The sequence below is a fragment of the Siphateles boraxobius genome, unplaced genomic scaffold (assembly GCF_051911475.1).
Source record: "Siphateles boraxobius isolate OS27281-9 unplaced genomic scaffold, OSU_SipBor_1 19, whole genome shotgun sequence".
NCBI lineage: Eukaryota > Metazoa > Chordata > Actinopteri > Cypriniformes > Leuciscidae > Siphateles > Siphateles boraxobius.
In genome coordinates this window covers 3,710,538-3,724,832 of record NW_027508799.1, presented here as the reverse complement: position 1 = coordinate 3,724,832, position 14,295 = coordinate 3,710,538, and the positions used below count along the sequence as shown (strand labels likewise).

The following is a 14,295-nucleotide window of genomic DNA, read 5'->3' as shown; positions in this document are numbered from 1 at the left end:
TCCAGGATTCCCTCCATTCTGCCTCACAAAGGCAGTGGCCTCAGCCAGGACCTACTCCTTACACCTGGCCCTCCCTGCCAACACGATCTTCCTCCTATTGGCCTCCTCAGTTGGCCCCATAAGGAGTCGACCCTCAGAGGTTCTTCGTAAAACCGGGTATGCATACATAATCTGAAAGGACACAGGCATAAACAGAACGTTACATAGCTGTCATATTCCAACTGAAAGTATTTTACTACAGCATTTCATTTTTATGTAATTAATTATTATAATATTATAATAATTAATGATTATTATTATTATGAGCATAAGCATTATTGTTTTTATACAACTGTGAATCACTTTGAATTGCCTTGTGTACAAATTGTAAATAGTGTGATGAACTTATTAATAAGAAAATAAATAACACTTCTTGGTATAAACTTGCTGGTATCATGCCATGCTTAAATCATTTTGTGTTGTTTAGCTTTTGTGGCAGAGATTACTAAGAAACACCAAATATAACATAAAGGCGTTTATGACAATTCATAATAATATGATCATCAAACAGATCTAAAACTTAAAATGGTATATCAAATCGTTTTGGTATATCTTTTATAACATAGTTGAGAATCATTTGTTGAAACAAAAAAACACTTGTTTTTGCCTATTCATGGCTTTTTAAATATGTATAACATAGTATTTAAAAAGATAACATAAATATGTATACTGGTGTATAACATAGTATAGTATAACATATATGAATTAAACTTTTTTTTTTAAAGGTTTTAGTAAAAATCTTCTTGTGGTCAAAATAATGTAATGAATGACACAAAAAAATACTAAATTAACAACAACAAAAAAATGGTTTAAGGAGGATATAGCTTAATTAGCGGTCGGCTAATTATCTTGACAGTAGTGGCATGTTTTTTACTGTATATCATGGTAAAGTTGCAGGTTCACATGTACAGAAGAAATCGTGTGCTATTACACGCTAGCTAGCTTTATTGGCATGTTTAATTGTCTAAAAACAAACACTGTTTATGAATAAATAATGATCGATTATGCAGTCGTGAAGAATAGACTTACCTGTTGCAAAGATGACGATAATTACTACTGATGACGACTACTTCCTGCTCAGCTACTGTTCGGACGCTCTCGCTTACTGCTCCGCGCTTTGCTCTATCGCTTTTATATTTCTATATTTTATCTCCTTTTATCACCTAATTTAACTTCAGCAAATCAGCACAGTGCTCAAACGCTTGGATTACTACAAAAAAAAGCAGAATTATTTTATTCGACCAGCCTCCCACTGAAAGCTTACACGATCTTCCTCCTATTGGCCTCCTCAGTTGGCCCCATAAGGAGTCGACCCTCAGAGGTTCTTCGTAAAACCGGGTATGCATACATTCATAAGGATAAGAAAATGCCTCCTCTGGAATCTACTTGCTGCTCCAACTGCCACAGACTTTTAAAAAGGATTGCAATTCTTGAAACAAAGTTAATTGCGGGACCACCAAACCAGACGGAGCACACAACAGAGCTTCGTCATGGACGTCCTCAGCATACAGCCGACAGGCCATACTGAGTGTAGAGAAACAAGCCGATCGTTTTACTAACCGATGGCACAAACAGGGTGCGAGACCCAAAGGCACTGGAGACATCAGATTGTCACGAGCATCACATATTACTGCAGTAGCATCCTCTACCCCAGATACGGCTCTGACAAGGACTGCAAACACTGGTCTCCTACCACCGCCTATACATCTTGAGAACAGATTTGAAGTATTAATGAATGAGGAATCCCCAAATTTGATGAATGTGATCGCACACAGACAGAATCAGCCAGTAGCTAACACTGATGCTAACTGGGGCTCAAGGTTGAGCAGACAGCGGCACTCAGCTCACAGTGCAGCCGAGCCCAGGACTCTGATAGTGGGCGACTCCGTAATCAGAAACATTAATAGCAGGGATACAACAACGTGCTGCCTTCCACAAGCAACAACTTCTGATGTAAACAGGGAACTTCAGAACATTCTGATGAAACATAAGACTGCAAATCGACTCATCATTCATGTGGGGAAGAATGATATTCATAAAGAGCAGTCGGAACTTCTTAAAAAGGATTTCAATGAACTTTTTGAAACACTTAAAAGACTGAAAGTTCAAACATTCATCAGTGGACCACTCCCAGCAAGAGGAACAAACAGGTTTTCACGGTTGCTTGGGCTTAATACATGGCTGCAAAAAACCTGCAATATAAAAGGAGTGAACTTTATTGACAACTTCAATCTTTTCTGGAGTCAGAGGCAACTGTTTCAACAGGATGGCCACCACCCAAACAAACTTGGTTCAAGAGTGCTAAAAGACAATATCTACTTCTCCCTCCGTCATCCTTCTGCAATGTGTGCCAATCCACTCAACCTGAATGGCACACACACACCTGGATACAGTATGAATGACCACGGGATTTCACTTCAGCACCTGAATGGACATGCGGTTGACACATCACACAAGGACAGTGATAACACCACTCAACCACAACATCCTCTGCTCACGGACACAATCTCAGCTGAGCCCTGCCCACAGAGCTCACCACAGACAGACTGTGACATACCAGCACTGCTCCAAGATACAGCACCCATAGACGACTTTCTGGAAAACAGCCAGGGAAACCAGGACAGCATATTACAGCCTCCAATAACACCAGAGCAAAAATCCCTCTCACCGGAAACATTATCACTCTCTCCAGCATCTCCACTTCTGTGCTTCTCAGAGAAAATGGAACAACTGGTGCATGCTGGAACTAGACTATCCCACTCTTTTGCTGCGAGCCCCCAGATACCAACCAAAAAACGCCAGGCCCCACAACCACCAAAGCCTGCGGGCCCAGCTCGCCCTCCCCCCCCCCTCCCCCTCCCCCTCCCCCTCCCCCTCCCCCTCCTCCTGTGAGAGCTCTTCGGCCTCTGCCACAGCGCCAGGGCCCTCACCCTCCTCCAGCGGCTCGAGGTGAACCAAAAACAACTGATACCAGCTCTCAGTGATATGTGTCGGGTCCCCGCTATGATAACAATAACTTTCTCAAATGTTTACAGAACAAGCGGGAACCCAGTGTGCCTGTATCTTTTTCTATTGCTGTTCGATTACATGATTTAAATTCTAAGGCCTTCAAAAGCCGTACAGCAAACCCATCTAATCTGGTGCCTATTACACGACATACCAAGATTGCTGTGGGGACAAAAAGTAAGACTGTTAAGTTAGCACTTTTAAACATCCGCTCACTTAAAAATAAATCACTTTTAGTCAACGACTTAATAACCACATACAACCTGGATTTTATGTTGCTAAATGAAACTTGGCTAGAAGAAAGTTGCAGTGCAACAGTCCTCAATGAAACAGCCCCTCCTAACTTTACTTTTATGAGTGTCTGCAGAGCTGTCAGAAGAGGCGGAGGTTTAGCTGCTCTTTATAAAGATGTCTATCAATGTAAGCAAATATCATTTGGGAATTACCCGTCTTTCGAGTATCTGGGTATTGTGTTAAAAGGTGCTCCACGCATTTTACTTATCATTGTTTACAGGCCTCCAAAATACTCTCCAGCTTTTGCTGAGAACTTAACAGAACTGTTATCAACAATTTCCTCAGAGTTTGACTGCTTTGCCATTGCTGGAGATTTTAACATTCACATAGATAATGCAGAAAACAATATGGCAAAAGAAATCAAAACTGTTTTAAGAACTTTTGATCTGACTCAGCATGTACATGGACCCACACATAATCGTGGACACACTCTAGATTTACTTATCAGTAAGGGTCTAAACATTTCATCAATTGTTATTAAGGATGTAGCACTGTCTGATCATTTTTGTATTTTCTTTGATATATTGATCTCTCCTGCCATTGAAGCTAGATCTGTGTCTGTCAAGAAGAGATGCTTAAATGAGAACACTAGTGTACTATTTATGAAGGCTATATCTTTAACACCAAGCATATCTGCTGACTCTGTTGATTTTCTCCTTGATTCTTTTAACTCAAAAGTTAAGAGTGTAATTGATGATATTGCTCCTGTGAAAGTCAGGAAGAAGAGTGGCAGACAAAAAGCACCTTGGAGAAACTCAACAGCAGTGCAAAATATGAAAAGACAATGCAGAAAAGCAGAGCGCATGTGGCGGAAGACAAAACTTGTAGTCCATTATAACATCTACAAAGACAGCATCCATGCTTTCAATAAGGAACTAAGCAAAGCTAGACAGACTTTTTTCTTGAATATTATAAACAGCAATATAAATAACACGCGCACTCTTTTTGCTACTGTAGAGAGACTGACAAACCCCCCAAGCCAGATTCCCAGTGAAATGCTCTCAGTGAGAAAGTGCAGTGAGTTTACTTCTTTCTTCTCTGAGAAAATCAATAATATCAGAAAGGTGATCAGCTCATCCTTGAGTTGTGCTGGGGTCAGGCAGACCAGACAACAGCACGAGAAAGTAGCCACTATGTCTGATTTCGAAGAAATTGATGGCAAAATTTTGGAAGAAACCGTAGAGCAACTAAAAACATCAACCTGCGCCCTTGACGCACTTCCCACATCTTTTTTCAACAATGTGTTACACAGCTTAGAAGCAGATCTCCTGGAAGTGGTAAATGCCTCACTTCTCTCTGTGAGTTTTCCGACCTCCCTGAAAACTGCTGTCGTCAAGCCCCTCCTGAAAAAGAGCAATCTGGATAAGACCATATTAAACAACTATAGACCGATATCAAATCTTCCTTTCATAGGCAAGATCATTGAAAAAGTTGTCTTCAATCAGCTGAACAAATTCTTAAGCTCGAATGGATACTTTGACCATTTTCAATCTGGTTTCCGACCGCATCACAGTACAGAGACCGCACTCATAAAGATAATAAATGATATTCACTAAAATACTGATACAGGCAAATTATCAGTGCTGGTACTACTCGACCTCAGTGCTGCATTTGACACTGTCGATCACAAAATACTTCTTGACAGGCTGGAAAACTGGGTCGGGCTTTCTGGGATAGTCCTAAAATGTTTCAGGTCATACTTAGGAGGCAGAGGTTATTATGTGAGTATAGGAGACCATAAGTCTGAGTGGACATCCATGACATGCGGAGTCCCCCAAGGCTCAATTCTTGCGCTACTCCTATTCAACCTGTACATGCTCCCAATGAGCCAAATAATGAGAAAGAACCAAATCGCTTTCCATAGCTATGCAGACGACACACAGCTCTACTTATCCCTATCGCCTAACGATTACAGCCCCATTGACTCCCTTTGCCAATGCATTGATGAAGTAAACAATTGGATGTGCCAAAACTTTCTTCAGTTAAACAAAGACAAAAGTGAAGTCATTGCGTTTGGAAACAAAGATGAAGTTCTCAAGGTGAACGCATACCTTCAGTCTAGGGGTCAAACAACTAAAAATCAAGTCAGGAATCTGGGTGTGTCTCTAGAGTCAGACCTTAGTTTCAGTAGTCATGTCAAAGCAATAACTAAATCAGCATATTATCACCTGAAAAATATTGCAAGAATTAGATGCTTTGTTTCCAGTCAAGACTTAGAAAAACTTGTGCATGCTTTCATCACCAGTAGGGTGGATTATTGTAATGGACTTCTCACTGGCCTTCCCAAAAAGACCATAAGACAGTTGCAGCTCATACAGAACGCTGCTGCTAGGATTCTGAGCAGAACCAGAAAATATGAACACATCACACCAGTCCTCAGGTCTTTACACTGGCTGCCAGTTACATTTAGGATTGATTTTAAAGTATTATTACTGGTATATAAATCATTCAATGGCCTAGGACCTCAATACATTGCAGATATGCTCAGTGAATATAAACCCAACAGATCACTCAGATCATTAGGATCACATCGGCTAGAAATACCAAGGGTTCACTCTAAGCATGGCGAGTCTGCTTTTAGCTACTATGCCAGCCGCAGCTGGAACCAGCTTCCAGAAGAGATCAGATGTGCTCCTACAGTAGTCACATTCAAATCCAGACTCAAAACACATCTATTTAACTGTGCATTTACTGAATGAGCACTGTGCCACTGTTCGTCCGACTGTTTGCACTGTATTTTATGTTTTAATTATTCTGATTTCATTTGATTATTTCTGTATTTTATCTTTTATTCCAAACTGTTTTAATCATTCTGATTTCTTTTGATTATTTTAATTTCTTCTATGTAAAGCACTTTGAATTACCATTGTGTATGAAATGTGCTATATAAATAAACTTGCCTTGCCTTGCCTAATAATAGCGGTCGCCGATTGGTCAAAAGTAAGCCACAGGAGCAGAGCCAGGAGAGAAACGCGATTGGTCAAAAGTAAGCCACAGGAGAGAAAGGCGATTGGTCAAAAGTAAGCCACAGGAGAGAAACACGATTGGTCAAAAGTAAGCCACAGGAGAGAACGCGATTGGTCAAAAGTAAGCCACAGCAGAGAAACACGATTGGCTCACGTGGGCTTACTTTGGGCTTACTTTGGCTCAATCGGTAGGAAGCAGTAGGCGCAAGCGAGAGGTAGTGGGATCGATGCCTGCATTCTCCAGTGCTGTCCATCCTTTTTACGCCCCCCTTCAAGGGGCACTACCTAGATGAGCTCTTGCGGCTCAGTGCTGCCGAAAAAGTTTTTTCGAACGAGGTACTGCACACATTCCTGGCAAAAGCAGGTCCCACCGAGATTTGAACTCGGATCGCTGGATTCAGAGCCCAGAGTGCTAACCATTACACCATGGAACCTTGGCGTGTGTCAACTTTTCCCATGAGCAGCAGAGATTTAACTAAGTGAGTCCAGAAGCACGATAGCAAGGATTTAAGTCATTGAGTCCAGAAGCACGATAGCAAGGAGCAAATGAAGCCTTTGCTTTTTAAGCCCATGTTTCCCCAATTCATAGGAGCAGGGGCAGTAGCACGAGCTGGGGCAGGAGCAGGGCCTCTCGAGCCTGCAGTGGCTGGAGAAAAAAGAAAAAAACTTACCCACTTAGAGGGTTTGGCTGGAGACAAAATCTTTTGTGCCAGCTGTGAAGCAAATAAATGCTTCCCCCGCGCCAACAGGGCCTTCACATTGGTCGCCAGCAGTGGCCTGTTCTTAGTGGCAGTAGGTGGAGGAGGAACAGACACAGTGGCAGTGGGCACAGCAGCAGTGAGGACAGATGCAGTGGGCACAGTGGTGGTGGGCACGTGGGCTAGAGCCTGCCTCTTCAGCACGTATGCTTTGAAAAGGGCCATATTGGTGTTAGGCCTGGCCTTTGCCTTCTTCAGGTAGGTGATGAGAGCGTGGGCCTCCTTGCTTGGGTCCTCATACACCTCCTTCATTGACCTACCCTTAAAATCCCCAAACTCCACCATCAGACATCCAGAGTCTCCTGTCCTCTGGGCCTCCTGAAGCATGGCCTGTTTTTTTCTGATACACCTCTACAGCCTCGCCTACCTCCCTGATCTGCGAGGTGTATCTGAGGAACAGGTGTTTGTTGTCCGACAGCGGGTTGTCCCTCTCCTCCTCCCCCAAAATGCTGCTGACCAGATAGCAGGCATACCCCAGTGAGTTCTCCAGCAGCCACAGGAACCTCTGACCCTGGTGTTTCCCAAACTGGATCTTGCAGTGAGCCAGAACCAGGAACTGTTCTCCAGGATTCCCTCCATTCTGCCTCAAAAAGGCAGTGGCCTCAGCCAGGACCTCCTCCTTACACCTGGCCCTCCCTGCCAACACGATCTTCCTCCTATTGGCCTCCTCAGTTGGCCCCATAAGGAGTCGACCCTCAGAGGTTCTTCGTAAAACCGGGTATGCATACATAATCTGAAAGGACACAGGCATAAACAGAACGTTACATAGCTGTCATATTCCAACTGAAAGTATTTTACTACATCATTTGTTTTTTATGTAATTAATTATTATAATATTATAATAATTAATGATTATTATTATTATTATTATTATTATGAGCATAAGTATTATTGTTTTTTATACAACTGTGAATCACTTTGAATTGCCTTGTGTACAAATTGTAAATAGTGTGATGAACTTATTAATAAGAAAATAAATAACACTTCTTGGTACAATCTTGCTGGTATCATGCCATGCTTAAATCATTTTGTTTTGTTTAGCTTTTGTGGCAGAGATTACTAAGAAACACCAAATATAACATAAAGGCGTTCATGACAATTCATAATAATATGATCATCAAACAGATCTAAAACTTAAAATGGTATATCAAATCGTTTTGGTATATCTTTTATAACATAGTTGAGAATCATTTGTTGAAACAAAAAAACACTTGTTTTTGCCTATTCATGTCTTTTTAAATATGTATAACATAGTATTTAAAAAGATAACATAAATATGTATACTGGTGTATAACATAGTATAGTATAACATATATGAATTAAACTTTTTTTTTAAAGGTTTTAGTAAAAATCTTCTTGTGGTCAAAATAATGTAATGAATGACACAAAAAAATACTAAATTAACAACAACAAAAAAATGGTTTAAGGAGGATATAGCTAAATTAGCGGTCGGCTAATTATCTTGACAGTAGTGGCATGTTTTTTACTGTATATCATGGTAAAGTTGCAGGTTCACATGTACAGAAGAAAACGTGTGCTATTACACGCTAGCTAGCTTTATTGGCATGTTTAATTGTCTAAAAACAAACACTGTTTATGAATAAATAATGATCGATTATACAGTCGTGAAGAATAGACTTACCTGTTGCAAAGATTGCAAAGATGACGATAATAATAGCGGTCGCCGATTGGTCAAAAGTAAGCCACAGGAGCAGAGCCAGGAGAGAAACGCGATTGGTCAAAAGTAAGCCACAGGAGAGAAAGGCGATTGGTCAAAAGTAAGCCACAGGAGAGAAAGGCGATTGGTCAAAAGTAAGCCACAGCAGAGAAACACGATTGACTCACATGGGCTTACTTTGGGCTTACTTTGGCTCAATCGGTAGGAAGCAGTAGGCGCAAGCGAGAGGTAGTGGGATCGATGCCTGCATTCTCCAGTGCTGTCCATCCTTTTTACGCCCCCTTCATGGGCACTAACTAGATGAGCTCTTGCGGCTCAGTGCTGCCGAAAAAGTTTTTTCGAACGAGGTACTGCACACATTCCTGGCAAAAGCAGGTCCCACCGAGATTTGAACTCGGATCGCTGGATTCAGAGCCCAGAGTGCTAACCATTACACCATGGAACCTTGGCGTGTGTCAACTTTTCCCGTGAGCAGCAGAGATTTAAGTCATTGAGTCTAGAAGCACGATAGCAAGGATTTAAGTCATTGAGTCCAGAAGCACGATAGCAAGGAGCAAATGAAGCCTTTGCTTTTTAAGCCCATGTTTCCCCAATTCCGACTCGGTTTGAGAGTGCCAATTTCACCGCCACGTCAGCCGTAGCGCATCACCTCTGTTTTTTCCCTCCCTTCCGCAAAGAACCTAAAAAGGTTCCACCGAGATTTGAACTCGGATTGCTGGATTCAAAGCCCAGAGTGCTAACCATTACACCATGGAACCAACACACTGTGCTAGCTGGCTGTCTGAGAGGCAGATAGCAATGAGGCTAGGTGGAATCAGGTAGACTAAAAGAGGCGGAAGTGGTTCCTCTGCCGAAACCCGGGATTGAACCAGGGACCTTTAGATCTTCAGTCTAACGCTCTCCCAACTGAGCTATTTCGGCCAGATACTTGTATTGTTTAGCCAGCAGGGATGCCTGGGAGACCGCCCGTCATTTTCGAGAAGAGCAGAGCGAAGGTCCCAGAGAGAAAATGAGTGGCCCGTACGGGGATCGAACTCGCGACCTTGGCGTTATTAGCACCATGCTCTAACCAACTGAGCTATACGGCCTCTCTCTGGCACATTTTATCCCCAATTTCTCAGAAATATCCTGGTTGCCCTAATCAGGCTGAAGAGATTAAAAGCAAAGCCTAATAAAGGGCTCGTCCGGGATTTGAACCCGGGACCTCTCGCACCCTAAGCGAGAATCATACCCCTAGACCAACGAGCCGAAACCTACATCCTCCCAGCTGCTGCCGGGCCGCAAACATTTCAGCTTCCATGGCTTAAAGCGCAATTTTTTGATTAAATCTACTATTAAAAGGTAGCCAGTGCAAAGTTTCCAGCACAGAGGAAATGCGGCCTCTTTTTTCGTGGTCATTGGAAATCACGCTGCAGGACCTGCACACGAATAATGAGAAGCTTACTTACAGGAGCCTGGTCTGCAACACTGGACCCAGTTGATGTTGCAGGAGCAGGGGCAGCACTTGGCTGGACAGAAGGCTGTGGAGGAGACTGCAGAGGAGGCTGAGCAGGGCGCAGAGGAGGAGACTGCAGAGGGGGCTGGGCAGGGCGCAGTGGAGGAGACTGCAGAGGAGGCTGGGCAGGCCGCAGAGGAGGAGACTGCAGAGGAGGCTGGGCAGGGCGCAGAGGAGGAGACTGCAGAGGAGGCTGGGCAGGGCGCTGCAGTCCTGTGGGTGGCTGTAGTGAGGATGGTCCTGGTGCAGAGGGACAGGGGTTGAAGGCCTTGCTGGAAAGATGGGAGTTGCTCTTTCCAGTGGACAGGAAGCTCTGCAGGCGACTGGGACACCTGGCCAGGGGTCCAAAATGCTGTAGGAGCAGGATAAGGGGCAGGAGCAGGGGCAGTAGCACGAGCCGGGGCAGCAGCAGGGCCTCTCGAGCCTGCAGTGGCTGGAGAAAAAAGAAAAAACTTACCCACTTACAGGGTTTGGCTGGAGACAAAATCTTTTGTGCCAGCTGTGAAGCAAATAAATGCTTCCCCCGCGCCAACAGGGCCTACACATTGGTCGCCAGCAGTGGCCTGTTCTTAGTTGCAGTAGGTGGAGGAGGAACAGACACAGTGGCAGTGGGCACAGCAGCAGTGAGGACAGATGCAGTGGGCACAGTGGTGGTGGGCACGTGGGCTGGAGTAATGTATATAATAATGTAATGAATGACACAAAAAAATACTAAATTAACAACAACAAAAAAATGGTTTAAGGAGGATATAGCTTAATTAGCGGTCGGCTAATTATCTTGACAGTAGTGGCATGTTTTTTACTGTATATCATGGTAAAGTTGCAGGTTCACATGTACAGAAGAAAACGTGTGGTATTACACGCTAGCTAGCTTTATTGGCATGTTTAATTGTCTAAAAACGTGTGCTACACGTTTGGCTCACGTGGTCTTACTTTGGCTCAATCGGTAGGAAGCAGTAGGCGCAAGCGAGAGGTAGTGGGATCGATGCTTGCATTCTCCAGTGCTGTCCATCCTTTTTACGCCCCCCCCCCCCTTCAAGGGGCACTACCTAGATGACCTCTTGCGGCTCAGTGCTGCCGAAAAAGTTTTTTTGAACGAGGTACTGCACACATTCCTGGAAAAGCAGGTCCCACCAAGATTTGAACTCGGATCGCTGGATTCAGAGCCCAGAGTGCTAACCATTACACCATGGAACCTTGGCGTGTGTCACCTTTTCCCATGAGCAGCAGAGATTTAAGTCATTGAGTCCAGAAGCACGATAGCAAGGAGCAAATGAAGCCTTTGCTTTTTAAGCCCATGTTTCCCCGATTCCGACTCGGTTTGAGAGTGCCAATTTCACCGCCACGTCAGCAGTTGCGCATCACCTCTGTTTTTTCCCTCCCTTCCGCAAAGAACCTAAAAAGGTTCCACCGAGATTTGAACTCGGATCGCTGGATTCATAGCTCAATTTTTTGATTAAATCTACAATTAAAAGGTAGCCAGTGCAAAGTTGCCAGCACAGAGGAAATGCGGCCTGTTTTTTTGTGGTCATTGGAAATCATGCTGCAGCACCTGCACACGTGCTAGGGATTGCGTCTCGTCTTTGTCTTTGAGAGCGATGGACACCTTCTCCCCATCATCGAGGGGAATTAGCTCAAATGGTAGAGCGCTCGCTTAGCATGCGAGAGGTAGCGGGATCGATGCCTGCATTCTCCAGTGCTGTCCATCCTTTTTACGCCCCCCTTCAAGGGGCACTACCTAGATGAGCTCTTGCGGCTCAGTGCTGCCTAAAATGTTTTTTCTAACGAGGTACTGCACACATTCCTGGCAAATGCAGGTCCGACCGAGATTTGAACTTGGATCGCTGGATTCAAAGCCCAGAGTGCTAACCATCACACCATGGAACAAACACACCCTGATAGCTGGCTGTCTGAGAGGCAGATAACGATGAGGCTAGGTGGAATCAGGTAGATAAGAGATGGCGTTTGGTCAATGGACCGCCTCGACTAAGAGAGGCGGACGTGGTTCCTCTGCCGAAACCCGGGATTGACCCAGGGACCTTTAGATCTTCAGTCTAACGCTCTCCCAACTGAGCTATTTCAGCCAGGTACTTGTGCAGTTTAGTCAGCAGGCATGTCTGGGAGACCGCCAGTCATTTTCGAGAAGAGCAGAGCGAAGGTCCCAGAGAGAAATTGAGCTGCCCGTACGGGGATCGAACCCTTGACCTTGGCACTATTAGCACCAAGTTCTAACCAACTGAGCTAACCGGCCTCTCTCTGGCTCATTTTATCCCCAATTTCTCAGAAATATCCTGGTTGCCCTAATCAGGCTGAAGAGATTAAAAGCAAAGCCTGATAATGGGCTCGTCCGGGATTTGAACCCGGGACCTCACGCACCCTAAGCGAGAATCATACCCCTAGACCAACGAGCCTAAACATGCTTCCTCCCTGCTGCTGCCGGGCCGAAAACATTTCAGCTTGCATGGCTTAAAGCGCAATATTTTAATTAAATCTACAATTAAAAGGTAGCCAGTGCAAAGTTGCCAGCACAGAGGAAATGCGGCCTCTTTTTTGTGGTCATTGGAAATCACGCTGCAGCACCTGCACACGTGCTAGGGATCGCGCCTCGTCTTTGTCTTTGAGAGCGATGGACACCTCTTGTCCATCATCGAGGGGAATTAGCTCAAATGGTAGAGCGCTCGCTTAGCATGCGAGAGGTAGCGGGATCGATGCCTGCATTCTCCAGTGCTGTCCATCCTTTTTACGCCCCCCTTCAAGGGGCACTACCTAGATGAGCTCTTGTGGCTCAGTGCTGCCGAAAAAGTTTTTTCGAACGAGGTACTGCACACATTCCTGGCAAAAGCAGGACCCACCGAGATTTGAACTCGGATCGCTGGATTCAGAGCCCAGAGTGCAAACCATTACACTATGGAACCTTGGGGTGTGTCAACTTTTCCCATGAGCAACAGAGATTTAAGTCATTGAGTCCAAAAGCACGATAGCAAGGAGCAAATGAAGCCTTTGCTTTTTAAGCCGATGTTTCCCCAATTCCGACTCTGTTTGAGATTGCCAATTTCACTGCCACTTCAGCAGTTGCGCATCACCTCTGCTTTTTCCCACCCTTCCGCAAAGAACCTAAAAAGGTTCTACCGAGATTGGAACTTGGATCGCTGGATTCAAAGCCCAAAGTGCTAACCATTACACCATGGAACCAACACTTCCTGATAGGTGGCTGTCTGAGAGGCAGATAGCGATGAGGCTAGGTGGAATCAGGTAGACTAAAAGAGGCGGACGTGGTTCCTCTGTCGAAACCCGGGATATAAATATCCTGGTTGCCCTAATCAGGCTGAAGAGATTAAAAGCAAAGCCTAATAATGGGCTCGTTCGGGATTTGAACCCGGGACCTTTCGCACCCTAAGCAAGAATCATACCCCTATACCAATTAGCCGAAACATACATCCTCCCTGCTGCTGCCGGGCTGCAAACATTTCAGCTTGCATGGCTTAAAGCGCAATTTTTTGATTAACACTCCAGCTCTGCGCCCCCCCGCGGACCCACGAGTGGGTCCAAAATTGCATCATCATAATAATTTTAAAAAATCTCTAAGTTGTGCAGCACAAAACTAGACATATGTGGTATTTTTGGAAAGCTTAGAACCTCAGCTTTCATCACAACCCCATCACTTTTGTATTTAAATTACATAGAATAAGATAATAAGGTCTGAATTCGACCCCCGCAACGACCCCCACCCTCGAGAAATTCATATTAATAATATTAAATTTCATTTTTATATCACATGAACTGACCAAAAATAGACAAATCATACATCAAATGAAAACTCTCACTCTCAAGAATATCACTGTGCAGTTTATTTTACCGATCCAACACATTACAGTAACATTATCATCCAAAGATTCACGAAAACGGAATCGAGTTTTTTGAACAAGCAAACACACGAGTCATATTCCTGTTCGAATCACTTCCTCTATGTGAAGCTACTAGCCACAAAATTTATATCAGCTCGTTCTTCAGGTTGTTTTCTTCAAAATGAGACCATTTTCACATGTCTACGAGCATGCA

The 14,295-nt window shown here is 44.2% G+C and overlaps 9 non-coding genes across 9 annotated transcripts; all 9 read right to left on the bottom strand.

Annotated features, from left to right (window-relative positions):
- Positions 1-6,667: 6,667 nt before the first annotated feature.
- On the bottom strand, positions 6,668-6,739 carry trnaq-cug (transfer RNA glutamine (anticodon CUG)). The gene has a single exon. It is a non-coding gene; the product is annotated as a tRNA-Gln (tRNA).
- A 2,375-nt stretch (positions 6,740-9,114) lies between these two features.
- On the bottom strand, positions 9,115-9,186 carry trnaq-cug (transfer RNA glutamine (anticodon CUG)). Its single transcript has one exon. It is a non-coding gene; the product is annotated as a tRNA-Gln (tRNA).
- A 241-nt stretch (positions 9,187-9,427) lies between these two features.
- trnaq-uug (transfer RNA glutamine (anticodon UUG)) lies at positions 9,428-9,499 on the bottom strand. The gene has a single exon. It is a non-coding gene; the product is annotated as a tRNA-Gln (tRNA).
- A 90-nt stretch (positions 9,500-9,589) lies between these two features.
- Positions 9,590-9,662, bottom strand: trnaf-gaa (transfer RNA phenylalanine (anticodon GAA)). The gene has a single exon. It is a non-coding gene; the product is annotated as a tRNA-Phe (tRNA).
- Positions 9,663-9,755: 93 nt separating this feature from the next.
- Positions 9,756-9,829, bottom strand: trnai-aau (transfer RNA isoleucine (anticodon AAU)). The gene has a single exon. It is a non-coding gene; the product is annotated as a tRNA-Ile (tRNA).
- An 88-nt stretch (positions 9,830-9,917) lies between these two features.
- Positions 9,918-9,989, bottom strand: trnap-agg (transfer RNA proline (anticodon AGG)). Its single transcript has one exon. It is a non-coding gene; the product is annotated as a tRNA-Pro (tRNA).
- Positions 9,990-11,361: 1,372 nt separating this feature from the next.
- Positions 11,362-11,433, bottom strand: trnaq-cug (transfer RNA glutamine (anticodon CUG)). The gene has a single exon. It is a non-coding gene; the product is annotated as a tRNA-Gln (tRNA).
- A 1,142-nt stretch (positions 11,434-12,575) lies between these two features.
- Positions 12,576-12,647, bottom strand: trnap-agg (transfer RNA proline (anticodon AGG)). Its single transcript has one exon. It is a non-coding gene; the product is annotated as a tRNA-Pro (tRNA).
- A 432-nt stretch (positions 12,648-13,079) lies between these two features.
- On the bottom strand, positions 13,080-13,151 carry trnaq-cug (transfer RNA glutamine (anticodon CUG)). The gene has a single exon. It is a non-coding gene; the product is annotated as a tRNA-Gln (tRNA).
- Positions 13,152-14,295: the final 1,144 nt, after the last annotated feature.